At 39.3% G+C, this 15,606-nt stretch overlaps 1 non-coding gene across 1 annotated transcript; it reads right to left on the bottom strand.

Annotated features, from left to right (window-relative positions):
• On the bottom strand, window positions 1-108 carry LOC112788017 (small nucleolar RNA R71). The gene has a single exon (XR_003195397.1). It is a non-coding gene; the product is annotated as a small nucleolar RNA R71 (small nucleolar RNA).
• Window positions 109-15,606: the final 15,498 nt, after the last annotated feature.

The raw sequence follows: 15,606 nt of genomic DNA, 5'->3' as shown, positions 1-15,606 counted from the left end.
AAGCCTAGAGTGGATGTTCAAAACTTCAAACAGAAAGAAGGTGAATCCCTCTATGAAGCCTGGGAGAGATACAAGGAACTGACCAAAAAATGTCCTTCTGACATGCTTTCAGAATGGACCATCCTGGATATATTCTATGATGGTCTGTCTGAATTATCTAAAATATCATTGGACCATTCTGCAGGTGGATCCATTCACCTAAAGAAAATGCCTGCAGAAGCTCAAGAACTTATTGACATGGTTGCAAATAACCAGTTCATGTACACTTCTAAAAGGAATCCTGTGAATAATGGGACGCCTCAAAAGAAGGGAGTTCTTGAAATTGATACTCTAAATGCCATATTGGCTCAGAATAAAATATTGACTCAGCAAGTCAACATGATCTCTCAGAGTCTGAATGGATTGAAGGAATCATCCAACAGTACTAAAGAGGCCTCTTCTGAAGAAGAAAAACTTGTATATCCCCAGAAACAAGCATCTACCTGGCGTTAAACGCCAGAAACAAGCTACATTTGGGCGTTTAACGCCAGAAACAGGCAGCAGTTTGGCGTTAAACGCCAGGATTGCATAGCAAGGGCGTTTTACACGCCTAATTGGAGCAGGGATGTTAAGTCCTTGACCCCACTTGATCTGTGGACCCCACAGGATCCCCTCAGGATCTGTGGACCCCACAGGATCCCCACATTTTCTTCTCTCCTCTTCATACCTTTTCATAACTCTCTTCCCCAAAATAACCTCCACTAATCACCTCCAATTCCCTTCCAAAACCATCATACACCCACCTACACCTACCCACTCAAATTCAAACCATCACTCCTTCCTTTTCACACATCATAACCACCTTAAACCCCCAGTGGCCAAACAATTCACACACCTCCATCTCCTCCATCTCTTCTTCTTCTCATCCTTTCTTTCTTCTTTTACTCGAGGACGAGCAAACATTTTAAGTTTGGTGTGGAAAAAGCATTGCTTTTTTGTTTTTCCATAACCACTAATGCCTCAAGGGATGCACTTCCCTCCACAAAACTATTTGGAGCAAATCAACACTTCCCTAGGAGAATTAAGTTCCAACATGGGACAACTAAGGATGGAGCACCAAGAGCACTCCATCATCCTCCATGAAATTAGAGAAGATCAAAGAGCTATGAGGGAGGAGCAACAAAGGCAAGGAAAAGACATAGAGGAGCTCAAAAGCACCATTGGTTCTTCAAGAAGAGGAAGACGTCACCCTCACTAAGGTGGACTCATTTCTTAATCTCCTTGTCTATTTATTTTACTGTTTTTTTATTTTTGAGCTTTATGTTTTATTTATATTTGTGTCTTTACTATATGATCACTAGTGTCTGAGTGTCTATGCCTTAAAGTTATGAATGTCCTATGAATCCATCACCTTTCTTAAATGAAAAATGTTTTAATTACAAAAGAACAAGAAGTACATGGTTTCGAATTCATCCTTGAAATTAGTTTAATTATTTTGATGTGGTGACAATACTTTTTATTTTCTGAATGAATGCTTGAACAGTGCATATGTCTTTTGAAGTTGTTTATGAATGTTAAATATGTTGGCTCTTGAAAGAATGATGAAAAGGAGACATGTTATTTGATAATCTAAAAAATCATAAAAATGATTCTTGAAGCAAGAAAAAGCAGTGAATACAAAAACTTACAGAAAAAAAATGGCAAAAATAAAAGAAAAAGAAAAAGAAAAAGCAAGCAGAAAAAGCCAAAAGCTCTTTAAACCAAAAGGCAAGAGCAAAAAGCCAATAGCCCTTAAAACCAAAAGGCAAGGGTAATAAAAAGGATCCAAGGCTTTGAGCATCAGTGGATAGGAGGGCCTAAAGGAATAAAATCCTGGCCTAAGCGGCTAAACCAAGCTGTCCCTAACCATGTGCTTGTGGCGTGAATGTGTCAAGTGAAAACTTGAGACTGAGCGGTTAAAGTCAAGGTCCAAAGCAAAAAGAAGAGTGTGCTTAAGAACCCTGGACACTTCTAATTGGGGACTTTAGCAAAGCTGAGTCACAATCTGAAAAGGTTCACCGAATTATGTGTTTGTGGCATTTATGTATCCGGTGGTAATACTGGAAAACAAAGTGCTTAGGGCCACGGCCAAGACTCATAAAGTACCTGTGTTCAAGAATCAACATACTGAACTAGGAGAATCAATAACACTATCTAAATTCTAAGTTCCTATAGATGCTAATCATTCTGAACTTCAATGGATAAAGTGAGATGCCAAAACTATTCAAGAGGCAAAAAGCTACAAGTCCCGCTCATCTGATTGGAGTTAAGTTTCATTGATATTTTGGAATTAATAGTATATTCTCTTCTTTTTATCCTATTTGATTTTCAATTTCTTGGGGACAAGCAACAATTTAAGTTTTGTGTTGTGATGAGCGGATAATTTATACGCTTTTTGGCATTGTTTTTACATAGTTTTCAGTATAATTTAGTTAGTTTTTAATATATTTTTATTAGTTTTTAAATAAAATTCACATTTCTGGACTTTACTATGAGTTTGTGTGTTTTTCTATGATTTCAGGTATTTTCTGGCTGGAATTGAGGGACTTGAGCAAAAATCAGATTCAGAGGTTGAAGAAGGACTGCAGATGCTGTTGGATTCTGAACTCCCTGCACTCAAAGTAGATTTTCTGGAGCTACAGAACTCCAAATGGCGCGCTCTCAATTGCGTTGGAAAGTAGATATCCAGGGCTTTCCAGCAATATATAATAGTCTATACTTTGTCCGAGTTTAAATGATGCAAACTGGCGTTCAACGCCAGTTCCATGCTACATTCTGGAGTTAAACGCCAGAAACAGGTTGCAAAGTGGAGTTAAACGCCAGAAACAGGTTACAAACTGGCGTTTAACTCCAAGAGAAGTCTCTACACGTGTAAAGCTCAATGCTCAGTCCAAGCACACACCAAGTGGGCCCTAGAAGTGGATTTCTGCATCATTTACTTATCTCTGTAAACCCTAGTAACTAGTTTAGTATAAATAGGACTTTTTACTATTGTATTTACATCTTTAGTTTTATCTTTAGATCACGTTTGGGGGCTGGCCATTCAGCCATGCCTGAACTTTCATCACTTATGTATTTTCAACGGTAGAGTTTCTACACACCATAGATTAAGGTGTGGAGCTCTGCTGTTCCTCATGGATTAATGCAAAGTACTACTATTTTTCTATTCAATACAAACTTATTCCGCTTCTAAGATATTCATTCGCACTTCAATGTGAATGTGATGATCGTGATAATCATCATCATTCCCAACTTATGAACGCGTGCCTGACAACCACTTCCGTTCTACCTTAGATTGAATGGGTATCTCTTGGATATCTAATATAGGGGACCGAGTCCGAGATATTAGAATCTTCGTGGTATAAGTTAGAACCCATGGATGGCCATTCTTGAGATCTAAAAAGTCTAAACCTTGTCTGTGGTATTCCGAGTAGGATCTGGGAAGGGATGGCTGTGACGAGCTTCAAACTCGCGAGTGCTGGGCGTAGTGACAGACGCAAAAGGATAGTAAATCCTATTCCAGTATGATCGAGAACCGACAGATGATTAGCCATGCAGTGACAGCGCATTGGACCATTTTCACAGAGAGGATGGGATGTAGCCATTGACAACGGTGATGCCTTACATTAAGCTTGCCATGGAAGGGAGTAGGAATGATTGGATGAAGACAGCAGGAAAGCAGAGGTTCAGAGGAACGAAAGCATCTCTATACGCTTATCTGAAATTCTCACCAATGAATTACATAAGTATCTCTATCCTAGTTTATGTTTTATTTATCTTTTAATTATTAAAACTCTACAACCATTTGAATCCGCCTGACTGAGATTTACAAGGTGACCATAGTTTGCTTCAAGCCGACAATCTCCGTGGGATCGACCCTTACTCACGTAAGGTTTATTACTTGGACGACCCAGTGCACTTGCTGGTTAGTTGTATCGAAATTGTGAAAAAAGAACTAAAATCATGAACGTGCATATTTAGTTTTTAGCGCCGTTACCAAGGAAGGAACGATCACGATGTCGTGCACCAGAGATCACAAAACAATTATATTCTAACTAATTATTCCTACTGTTTTGTTGTTTTTTGGCCTTCTTTTTCTCAGGCTCGAGCCACATCCTGATAAGCAGGGCCTGATCCTTTCAACTTCTTATTTTAATCCTCTGTTGACTGGTGGGGGTGGGGAGGTCCAATCCCTTTTAATCTATCTTTGCCTATTGCTGAAAAGGTTAGTCACTCACTATTGTTTCGATTTTTGCCTCATGAAATTATGTTGTATCATGTCTCTTTGGCTGCGTTTGGAAGGGAGACTAAGACTGAGAGACTGAGACTGGGAGATAGAGACTGAGACTGAATTAAGTCTCTGTATTGTGTTTAGTGTAAAATGTACTGAACTGAGTTATGTTTTCGTATTATGTTTAATTTGAAATAAATATGGAAATTGTGGGGTAGATTCGGAATTTGAAAAGTTAAAGATATTTTTGATAAAAAAATATTATTGAAGTTTCAGTCTCCGTCTCCAAAATTTCAGTTTCCTGTGTCCCCACAATCTGGAGGTACTGAAGGGATTGAAATTTTGGAGACGGAGATTGAAATTTTGGTTCCAGTCTCTTACCACCAAACACAATATTGAGTCTTAGTCTCCAAGCCTTAGTCTCATTTTCAGTCCCCCAAACCAAACGCTACCTTTAGTCGTAGAGGCTGGTGGTCGAAAGTTGACTCTAGTGCATTCTAAAGGGATTTCACTGGAATTTCTATGATGTTGAAGGTATTACAAAATGTTAATGGAGGGTGGATTCAAATATATAAGCGAAGCTCATACGAGTTCCCTAATTCAGGGAAGGCATTTGCTGATGCAGTGGAAGCAGCAGGACCAATTCTAGGACTTGCTCTACTTTTAATGAGTGAATATTTGATGTCTAGCTTCAATGAATCCTACCAAGCTAGGTTCGTAAACTTCAACTTCTTGGTCCACTCTTGGTTTGTCATATTTTAGAACTGTAAGCATTTGTGATAAGAAATTATATCAGACTTGGAAAGAAATGTATCATTAATATAGGGAGAATGGCACAAGATGGGAGGATAACAGGCCTGTCTTACAAAAGAAAGAAAAACAGAGAGAAAAGAAAAAGCAACCAATGAATCATAGCCTTTCGATCTCATAATATGTTTAAGCAGGGAAGTCCTCTAAAATGATACGAGTCTTTGCACCGTATAGAAGCTAAAAATCTAGTTCTGTCCCATAAAATTTGTTTAACCGAAAATCTACTGTTGAAGGTACATAAATTGCATTCCAATCAAATACATGTATAAATTTTCTAAAATAACTACAATGAAAAAAATTGCTATACCTAATTTACTTAAATTAGTGAGAAATTGAAATAAATTGATCTGAACTAACTAGTGCAACCATTGACCTTTAACACAATTTCTGTTATGGGATGATTTAGTTTTCATATTTACACATTTTCAATATCGATTTGAAAGGCATCATTAAGGATACCATCTATGTCTAGCAGGTAGTGATTTGCTTTAGCTTTCAATTTTTTTATTGAAGGATCTAAATCTTTTCCGTTTTCTTTATTCTTCAAGGTTTTTTTTTATAGTGGCCACTCTTCTCTTTGAGGCAAGAATTCACCAACGAGAAAGAATTATTTTTTTATTCATTAGATTCCAACATGTTTTAGAATTTTTTTAATTAATATCAGAATTCGAATATGAAAAAAATGTTTGACATTGACAAATAATTTATTGAGCATAAAATTCTCTTCTAAAGACAAATATTGTTAAATCTTTTCTTTTTATAAATCTTAAACCTTCTAATAATACCATGTTTGATAATTGACTGTCTACAGAATGATTTTTTGGTCAAAGATAACCAAATATTATCAAGTTTCGGTTGTTGGAAATTACATCGAAACTTTAACCCTATTCCTTTGAAAGGTAATGGGTTTATGTTCGATTAATAATATTTTACTAACTGAAAATATGCTAATTAAGAAAAGTAGCATTGATGTTTCAGGAAGGAGTTTTATGCACATCACGTGAGCAACCCTATTAACTCCGTCACTGCTTCTGTTTTTTTATGATTCAGTTTTTGACTTGCTCCCTTTTCTGCTGGCGATTTTTTTCTCATGGCTATGGTGATGCGTGTTTTATACTATTTATAAACGGTATGGCCTTAATTAGTTAGTTATTGACTACCATTTTTGTTTCAAGTTACTTTAGAAATAACAAAATTCAATTTTTGTATGAAGCTAACCAACCTACGTGATAAGGCATGCTAGTTTAAAGTTGCGATTCAATTTCATGTCAAAACTTTGGACTATAATCAACTTTATGATTAGGCTTGTTGGCTTCAGCATTGTGCTTTTTCTTCAGTCATATCACTATTCTTAGTTAAGGTAGGGGACCATGTACGAAAAAACAAAATTCCATTTGGACATTTGGCTATGGACTTGGTGGCATTATTTCAAAGGATCCAGTGAAGAGTTCCTGAGGGGTTTACTTGGGTACTACAATGTAATAAGTTCACAATCCATCCAATAGAGGTAAGATCTTTGCCTACATTTTTAAGTATTGAATATGTTAGTTTTTTTTTATTTTTTGTTAATCGAATTAAGAGTTTTCAATTCTGAAAATGTATTAAATTTAAATTTCTCGATGATGATGAGAATATGTTGTTTTGTTTGTTGGCCCACAATTGATGATTATCACTTCACTGTTTGAAGCATCACCATTTTCCCCATTTGCACCTAAACTATCTTCCTTTCCTCTTCTTCCAAATCAGATCATAAGGGTAAGTCTATGGCATTCTCAAGCTTCACCCTCTCCTTGTGATATTGGGTTTTTTAGGGTCCTGAAGAGGTTATCTATTACTTTCTTATGTTACGAATTGATTGATGATTTTGGGTAATTAAATTACTTCTGATCTTAGCTATGAAGGTTTTGATTATAGAGTATCTAATAAACTCAACGCCTAGTAGCCATCGATTTCCTTTAGCTGATGATTTTGAATGTGACTGTTAGAATTAGGAAATGAGATTGATATAAAAATAATTTGAGGTTTCAATTTTCAACTTGAGCCAAGTTTCCAAGGATGTTGGGATTTCGATACTTGTTTTTCGAATAAATAGTTGCGTGCTCCAGGGAGCAAGCAACTATTTCTAGTGCATTTGTTGTGTTCAAGCTGTGTGCTGTGCTATGGCATTTTATAAAAGATTGCCTTTCAAAGCAATTATAAGCTAGAGTTTTGGATACTAGTTTGCCAATTTTCTGAATTCATGGATTGGTTAGCTTTGTTCTTTAAATCCTTTTACCGTTTAACGTAGCATGTTTGTTCAGCAAAACTTTGTTATTTTAAGACGAATCTTTTAAAAATTTAGGTGATGTATGGTTGGGGTGTAAACTTTTATAACTGAGCTCATTTGTTAAGTTACATATTAAATTCATCCATGAAAATTCTTCCCACCATGTTACAACTGAACCAAAAATACTCTTAAGATGTAAATTACTTGAATCAATGAACTTGTTATTGTTTTTATCACTGACAATGTGCAAACTCTCTTGCAGAATTCAATTCTAAGAAAGAATTTTCTGATTATTTATGTATCTATTCCGTTTTGCCTTTTGGTTACAAAGTCTGTTGTAATCATGCCAGACTTTGGAGTATAGCTTGAAACTCACTACATGAGGTATGGCTTTAGTTAATTGATTATTTATTCATAGTTCAACAAGCTAGTAAAGACAAAGAGAAAAGCCAAGCGTAATATGTAATTATTCTGTAAAATAGTCTTTTCAAAGAAAAGGTTGAGAAAGTTGAACGCTGGCACTGGTTTTCCAGCCTTTTGTAAATGTTCATGCTTGAGACATTTTCAATGTATACCTCTGCTTGCATCTGGATTGTACATTTAAGAATACTTTGTCTAGTTTGATTTTAGTTATCAGCAATCTACATCAAATATAAATATTTTTGAGTTCATTTTATTAGTTATCCAGTATGGTGTTTGTGTATGTCACCCTTATTTTTGTCGTTGGATACTTTGTCACAGTGGAAAAAATGTTAAATGCTTTGTCCCCATTGACAAGATGCTGAAAACTATTTTAGTAGAATGTATGACACTTGTGACTTGTTATGTAAAATCCGGTTAATTAATGGCTAATTAACCAATAAATTTAAAATATATTCTAGAAAGTGAGAAATGAGGTTTTTATGGTTTAATGTGATAGAGAAATTAAAAACGAGAATTTTGACACTAATTTTTAAGAAATCGGCCCAAGATTGGGTCGAACGGGCCAACCGGACCCAAGTTGGGCCCAAGGGCCCAGCCATGCCTCATTAATTAATGAGAGCTCAGCTCTCTCCCTCCCTAAAACAAGCACACACACTGAAACACAGCCATGGGAGGAGAAAGGAGAAGCAAACCCTTAGTTTGATTCAAGGTGACATCACTTTTCGCTCCGAGCTCCGATTGACGCCCCGTTTGTGGCCACGTGACCGCAACGTCGAGCTCTACAAAATACATATAATCAATCTTGAGGTAAGTCACATTTTTTCCTTCGATTCCTAGCCCCTAATTTTGAGTTTATTGGACAAAAATATTGAAATTTGTGAGCTCCTTGTGTTATAGGATCAAATTAGCTTGAAGGGAAGGCTTGTTCTAGCTCCCTTGGTCCTTGGGTAAGGTGAGATTCTCAAACTCTAGTGAAAATATTGAATTTGAAGTGTTAGGTATTGAGTTATTGTGTTTGGATGTGATATTGTGGCTTAGGCTTTACATATATATATATATATATATATATATATATATATATATATATATATATATATATATATATATATATATATATATATGGGAGCTTGATTGGTGATTTTGGCAAGCCTTGGAGTGGATCTTGTACCTAAGAATCTATTGGTGAAGCATTGAGGCATTGGAAGTTGAGAAAAAGTGAATTTGGGAGTGTTCCGAGTGGAACGAGAATCGGCCAAGGTATGGTTTCAGTTTTCTGTATCTAAAATGTAATATTGTGTGAAAATGTAGGCTAGTGGCCCTAGGAGACGATTTTTGGAGCTATTGATGTGGTTGATGAATGATATATATTGTGTGGTTATGTATGTATTTGGTGGATTATGAAATGTTGATGTAATTGTGGGATGATTGGGACTTGGATTGGATAAATGAATTGTGATGATAATGGTTGGCAAGCATGTAATGTTGTATGTGATATGCATTAATGTGTTTAATTGATGATTATGTGGAGGCTCTTATTGATGAGCATGATTTGAAAAATGAACTTGATATGTGTATATTTATATATATGGTGATTGATACATTGAAAGTTTATTTGGAGTTTGGGATATGAGGTGTTGATTATGTAGTAAGGTTTGGTTATATATGGTGGAAATTGATGGGTTGGTGACTAAAAGAGGTTTGGGAATAATTGAGGATTGGAATGGTTGAGTTTTGGTTGATTTTGTGTGAACTGGTAAATGCATCTTTTGAAAATAGGGAGTTTATGAGTTTTGAAAAAAGTGAATTTTGGTGAACTTCAACGGATCATATCTTGAGCAATTGTTTTCGGAATTTGGTGATTTTTGTATCAATTGAAAGATAATTTCATAAGCTTTAAAATGGTTTAAATTTGATTGAAATTTGAATTTTGTGGAAGGAGATATGATCATTGGAAGTTTTGGTCAAAAATCTAAATTCTACAAATTCTGCAGAATTTGTGAGTTCTGGGTTGTGTGTGCACGCATAGCCCTGTGCGCGCACACAACCCGTTGAATCTTGAGGCCTGTGCGCATGCACAGCCCCGTGCATACGTACAAGTGGAAATGGGGCTGCTGCTGGGAGCGTCAGCATGCTCTGTGCGCGTACATGGCCAAGGAAGTTTTGCGAGCTGTGCGTGCACACAGCCTTGTGCGTACGCACACGTTGGGAATGACGCACTGGTGGTGGTGCTAGCACACGTTGTGTGTGCGCTCCACCATGGAGATTTTGCTTTCTGTGTGAACGTACATGTTTAAAAATACTTCTGGGCGTGCACACGCACACCCCTGTGCGTATGCACGCGACCCAGTTCTTTTCTAAAGCTTTTGTTTTCAACATCTTCACATTCCCAACAAGCTCGTAACCTTCCGAAATGTTATTTCACGCTTATAAAACCCCAATTTCATCCTTTAAATCTTGAATTGGTGTAAAATGTCTAGTGAATGAGAGTGCGCTAGGGAAGAGGGTAACTTGTGGAGGAAGAAAGGGGATGTTGTGTTGAGTATGATGGATTATGATGATATGTGTGGTTGGGGTGGATGGTGGAGTGCTGTATATGATGTGAGCTGAATATCTGTGTGTGATGATGGTTTATGAATGTAAATGAATTATGAATTTAAGCCAGATGGCTGAAATGAATGTGAGTTATGGCTGAGGATAAATGTATATGTAAATTCATGATGGGATATAATAGATGAAAAATGAATGGAAAGGTTGGGTGTGAGTACGTTTGAAATGCTTCTCTCTGGTTGTAAGGGCGACAGAGCGCAGATACCCTCTAATGGTTAATTGGCAACAGGGCGCAGATACCCTCTAATGGTAAATTGGTGACAGGGCACAGATACCCTTTAACGGTGACAGGGCACGTAATCCCTTTAACGGTATTAACACGCAACAGAGAGACGTCGTCTGGGTTAGCTACTGGACGCATCGGGTTGGCTTGATAACCGACAGATGAAACTCATCAGCCACTAGGACAAGCATGCATCATATGCATTATATGTGAATTATCCGGATTGCCAAATTGATTGCATCATTACTTGCTAATTGCTTAATTGTCTTATCTATTTCCTACTTGTGCATTTCTTTGTTTGATATACTTGTGTTTACATCTGTTACTATTGGTGGTTGGGAGGTTTGCAGGATTTGGAAAGGGAATATTTAGTTAGAATTAAAGATCCTTCAGTTAGTTGCCTACTTTTACATTTCTCATGGTTTAGTTATATTTATATGCTTTGATTATAGCTTAGGAGTTCTAGGATTGCCTTCGGCTTTTCTAGGACATTACATATTAGATATTTAGGCATTGTTACCATGCCGAGAACCTCTAGTTCTCACCCATGCAGATTTTGTGGTTTTCAGATGCAGAATGAGAGGCTCCTCGCTGAGGCAGGCTGGAGACTTCCTTTTGGTGGAGATCCTTAGCTTTTTGGGATTTTACTTTGATTATGTATACTTGTTTAGATACCATATTCTCCACTGTATATCTGAGTTATGTTACGTGCTATTTAGGATATCTGACTGATAGACATAGCATAAGGTTCATGAGTTGCATTTGGAACTTTGAAGCACTAGGCTTGCGATATTGAGACTGATCAACTTGATATCGCTTGTTTGGTGTGTAAAGGAACCAGATGGCGCCTCGTGAATGCGGTCGAGGCCATGTGAGAGGACGAACCGGCACTCCTGAGCCAGAAACCAATCCGAACAATTCGGTGAACTTCATGGCTGTATTGCAAAACATGGCTGCTACTATGCAGGCCACTGTTAAGGCACTCGGACAGCACATGAACAACAATAATCATAATGGGGAAAATGGCAAAAATGGGACTCAAGGCCCAATGACATTGGCAACCTTCTTAATGGTTAATCCACCAAAGTTCAAGGGGACTACTAATCCAACTTAGGCCGACACTTGGTTTCAAGCTATGGAGCGAGCACTACAAGCACAACTGGTGCCTGAAGAGCAGTGCGTCGAGTTTGCTACGTATCTGCTCGCTGGAGAAGCGTCACATTGGTGGCAGGGAACCCGACGTCTCATATAGCAGGGCGATGATCCTATCACCTGGGATGCCTTCCAGGTGGATTTCTACAAGAAGTACCTTTCGAATTCCTCCCGAACAGCCAAGGAACTAGAGTTACTACAGCTGAAGCAGGGAACTATGTCTGTATCCGAGTATATGGATAAATTTGAGGAGTTGTTCAGATTCTCCCGCATGTGTCAAGGGGCTCCGAGAGACTTCGAGGAGTGGAAGTGTATCAAGTATGAGGGAGGACTTCGGAGTGACATTCTGAGCTCCGTTGGACCGATGGAGATTAGGGTCTTTTCTGAACTTGTGAACAAGAGCCGTGTCGCTGAAGAATGTGTGAGGAAGGCTGCTGAGGCGGAGTATGACTACTGGGAACCCTACCGTAGGGAGCACAACCAAGGATTCACAACAAGAGGACAAGAATTTAAGAGAAGATGATACCCACAGCATTATCCCCAAGGACGGAATAACCTTGCGACGAACGAGGGTTTACAAGGAAAAGGTAAGGGAAAACAGACAGCGGCTGCTTCAGATGTTTTGAGCTGTCCGAGATGTGGACGTCATCACCCAAATAGGTCGTGTAGTTATGGTTCAGGTTTGTGTTACAATTGTGGGAAGTCAGGGCATTTGGTCAGAGATTGCCCATACAGGAGGGACCGAGGTACTGCCAGATCCGACCCTCAGATTTGAGGTAATAAGAAAACTAATAACTTAATTCTTTGCTATTTTAGACAATATTGGAGATTGGTATTCGCTCATAACACATGGTCGAATAATTATGATTTGTTCTAGACGACCCTAAGTTATTTTAATAGAAGGTTTGGCTAGCATAGATGGATGGGTAGGTCCTTAATAAAAGACGATTAGAGTGACGCAGCGGAGGCGAGAGACTCTGGAGGTGAGACGCTGTAAGGATTGGTAAAACGCGAGAGACTATTGGCCAGGTGGAGAAGGGAACCACTCACGCGGACTCATGGAGCGAACAATATTTTCAAGGATGAAGTGAAGTCTCTTGGCCAAGTAGTAAGTAAACAGGGGTAGCTGTAGATCCTTCTAAGGTAGAGGCAGTGATGGATTGGGGACGATCGACCTCAGTTACTGAGATAAGGAGTTTTCTGGGCTTAGCTGGATATTATCGGAGATTTATTAATGACTTCTCGCAGATAGCTTTGCCATTGACAAAAATTAACGCGCAAGGACACGCCGGTTGTTTGGACTTCTGAATGTGAGGAGAGCTTCCAAGCATTGAAGCAAAAGTTGGCTACCGCGCCTGTGCTGGTGTTACCCGAGCCGAATGAACTGTTTGAGGTGTATTGCGATGCCTCACTAAAGGGTCTGGTGTGCGTGCTGGTGCAGCACCGGAATGTGGTGATGTATGCCTCATGACAGTTAAGACCTCACGAAGTTAATTACCCAATGCACGACCCAGAACTTGCTGAGGTTGAGTTTGCAATTGGATTGGTGCCGGGAACAGGGCCAATCTCGATTGCCCCTTATAGAATGTCACCTTTGGAAATGGCCGAGCTCCCGAAAGCTCATCAAAACGATGGCATGTTATCGAAGGTGTTGCCAGCTATTGAACAAGGAAAGCAGTGGAAAGTGTCAGAGGATCAAGATGGGCTATGGAGATTCAAGGGTAGGGTCATTGTGCCGGATGTTGGGACTCTGCGGCAGGATATTCTAAAGGAAGCACACAAAAGTGGATTTTCTATTCACCCTGGGAGTACTAAGATGTATAATAATCTAAAGGCTATGTTCTGATGGCCGAGTATGAAGAATGGTGTGGCGGAGTATGTCTCGGAGTGTTTAACTTGTCAAAAGGTGAAGATTGAATATCAGAGACCTTCTGGGATGTTGCAGCCCTTGGAGATTCCACAATGGAAGTGGGAGAGCATTGTGAAGGATTTTGTATCGAGACTACCAGAACTAGAACCCGATTTGATGCTGTCTAGGTAATTGTGGACCGGCTGATAAAGTCGGCTCACTTTTTAACCATTCAGATGAACTACACTTTTGAGGAGTTAGCACGCTTGTATATCAAGGAGATTGTGAGACTTCATGGTGTGCCTACGACTATAATTTCTGACAGAGATCCCCGTTTTACTTCGCGGTTCTGGAGTGCATTTCAAAAAGCTTTTGGAACCCATTTGAGCTTAAGTACTGCTTACCATCCTCAAACAGATGGTTAATCTGAGAGAACGATTCAAACCCTGGAGGACATGTTGATGGTTTGTGTTTTGGACCAACCGGCGAGCTGGGATCGGTAAATGCCACTAGTGGAGTTTGCGTACAATAATAACTACCATGCGAGCATTGGAATGGCTCCGTATGAGGCTCTGTATGGGAGAAAATGCCAATCTCTGCTATGCTGGTATGAAACTGGGGAGAAAAGTCTGTTGGGCCTGAGATGATAGCTGAAACCACAGAACGAGTTAAGAAAATCAGAGATAGGATGCTCACTGCTCAGAACCGTCAGAAGAGTTACGCCGATCAGAGGTGGAGGCCCTTAGAGTTTGAGGAAGGATACCATGTTTTTCTTAAGGTCACTCCGACAACAGGAGTGGGTAGGGCGATTAAGACAAAGAAGCTGAATCCTCGATACATCGGTCCGTTTTAGATTCTTGAGAAAGTTGGACCGGTGGCGTATCGGATGGCTCCACCGCCTCACCTTTCGAACCTGCACGACGTATTTCACGTATCGCAGCTTCAGAAGTATACTCCGGATGCTAGCCATGTGCTAGAACCGGAATTGGTTCAGTTGAAGGAGGATTTGACTCTGCTGGTGACTCCGGTCGGGATTGATGACACGAGTATTAAGAAGTTGCACGGAAAAGAGGTTCCATTAGTGAAAGTGGCATGGAGTCGAGCCGGTATGGAAGAACACACTTGGGAGCTTGAGTCAGAAATACGAGCAGACTACCCACACCTATTCTCAGGTAACTGAACTCGAATTTTGTGGGCAAAATTCCCAATTAGGTGGGTAGAATGTAAAACACGGTTAATTAATGGCTAATTAACCAATAAATTTAAAATATATCCTAGAAAGTGAGAAATGAGGTTTTTATGGTTTAATGTGATAGAGAAATTAAAAACGAGAATTTTGACACCAATTGTTAAGAAATCGGCCCAAGATTGGGCCGAACGGGCCAAACCAGGCCAATCGGACCCAAGTTGGGCCCAAGGGCCCAGCCAAGCCTCATTAATTAATGAGAGCTCAGCTCTCTCCCTCCCAAAAACAAGCACACACGCTGAAACACAGCCATGGGAGGAGAAAGGAGAAGCAAACCCTTGGTTTGATTCAAGGTGACATAACTTTTCGCACCGAGCTCCGATTGATGCACCATTTACGGCCATGCGACTGCGGCGTCGAGCTCTACAAAACCCATATAATCAATCTTGAGGTAAGCCACGTTTTTTCCTTCGATTCCCAGCCCTTGATTTCGAGTTTATTGGGCAAAAATGTTGAAATTTGTGAGCTCCTTGTGTTATAGGATCAAATTAGCTTGAAGGGAAAGCTTGTTCTAGTTTCCTTGGTCCTTGGGTAAGGTAAGATTCTCAAACCCTAGTGAAAATGTTGAATTTGAAGTGTTGGGTATTGAATTATTGTGTTTGGATGTGATATTGTGGCTTAGGCTTTATATATATGAGTATGGGAGCTTGATTGGTGATTTTGGCAAGCCTTGGAGTGGAGCTTGTGCCTAGAAATCTGTTGGTGAAGCATTGAGGCATTGAAAGTTGAGAAAAAGTGAATTTGGGAGTGTTCCGGGTGGAACGGGAATCGGCCAAGGTAT

This window comes from Arachis hypogaea, chromosome 20 (assembly GCF_003086295.3).
Source record: "Arachis hypogaea cultivar Tifrunner chromosome 20, arahy.Tifrunner.gnm2.J5K5, whole genome shotgun sequence".
In the NCBI taxonomy this organism is placed as follows: domain Eukaryota; kingdom Viridiplantae; phylum Streptophyta; class Magnoliopsida; order Fabales; family Fabaceae; genus Arachis; species Arachis hypogaea.
This window is presented reverse-complemented; position numbering and strand designations above follow the sequence as displayed.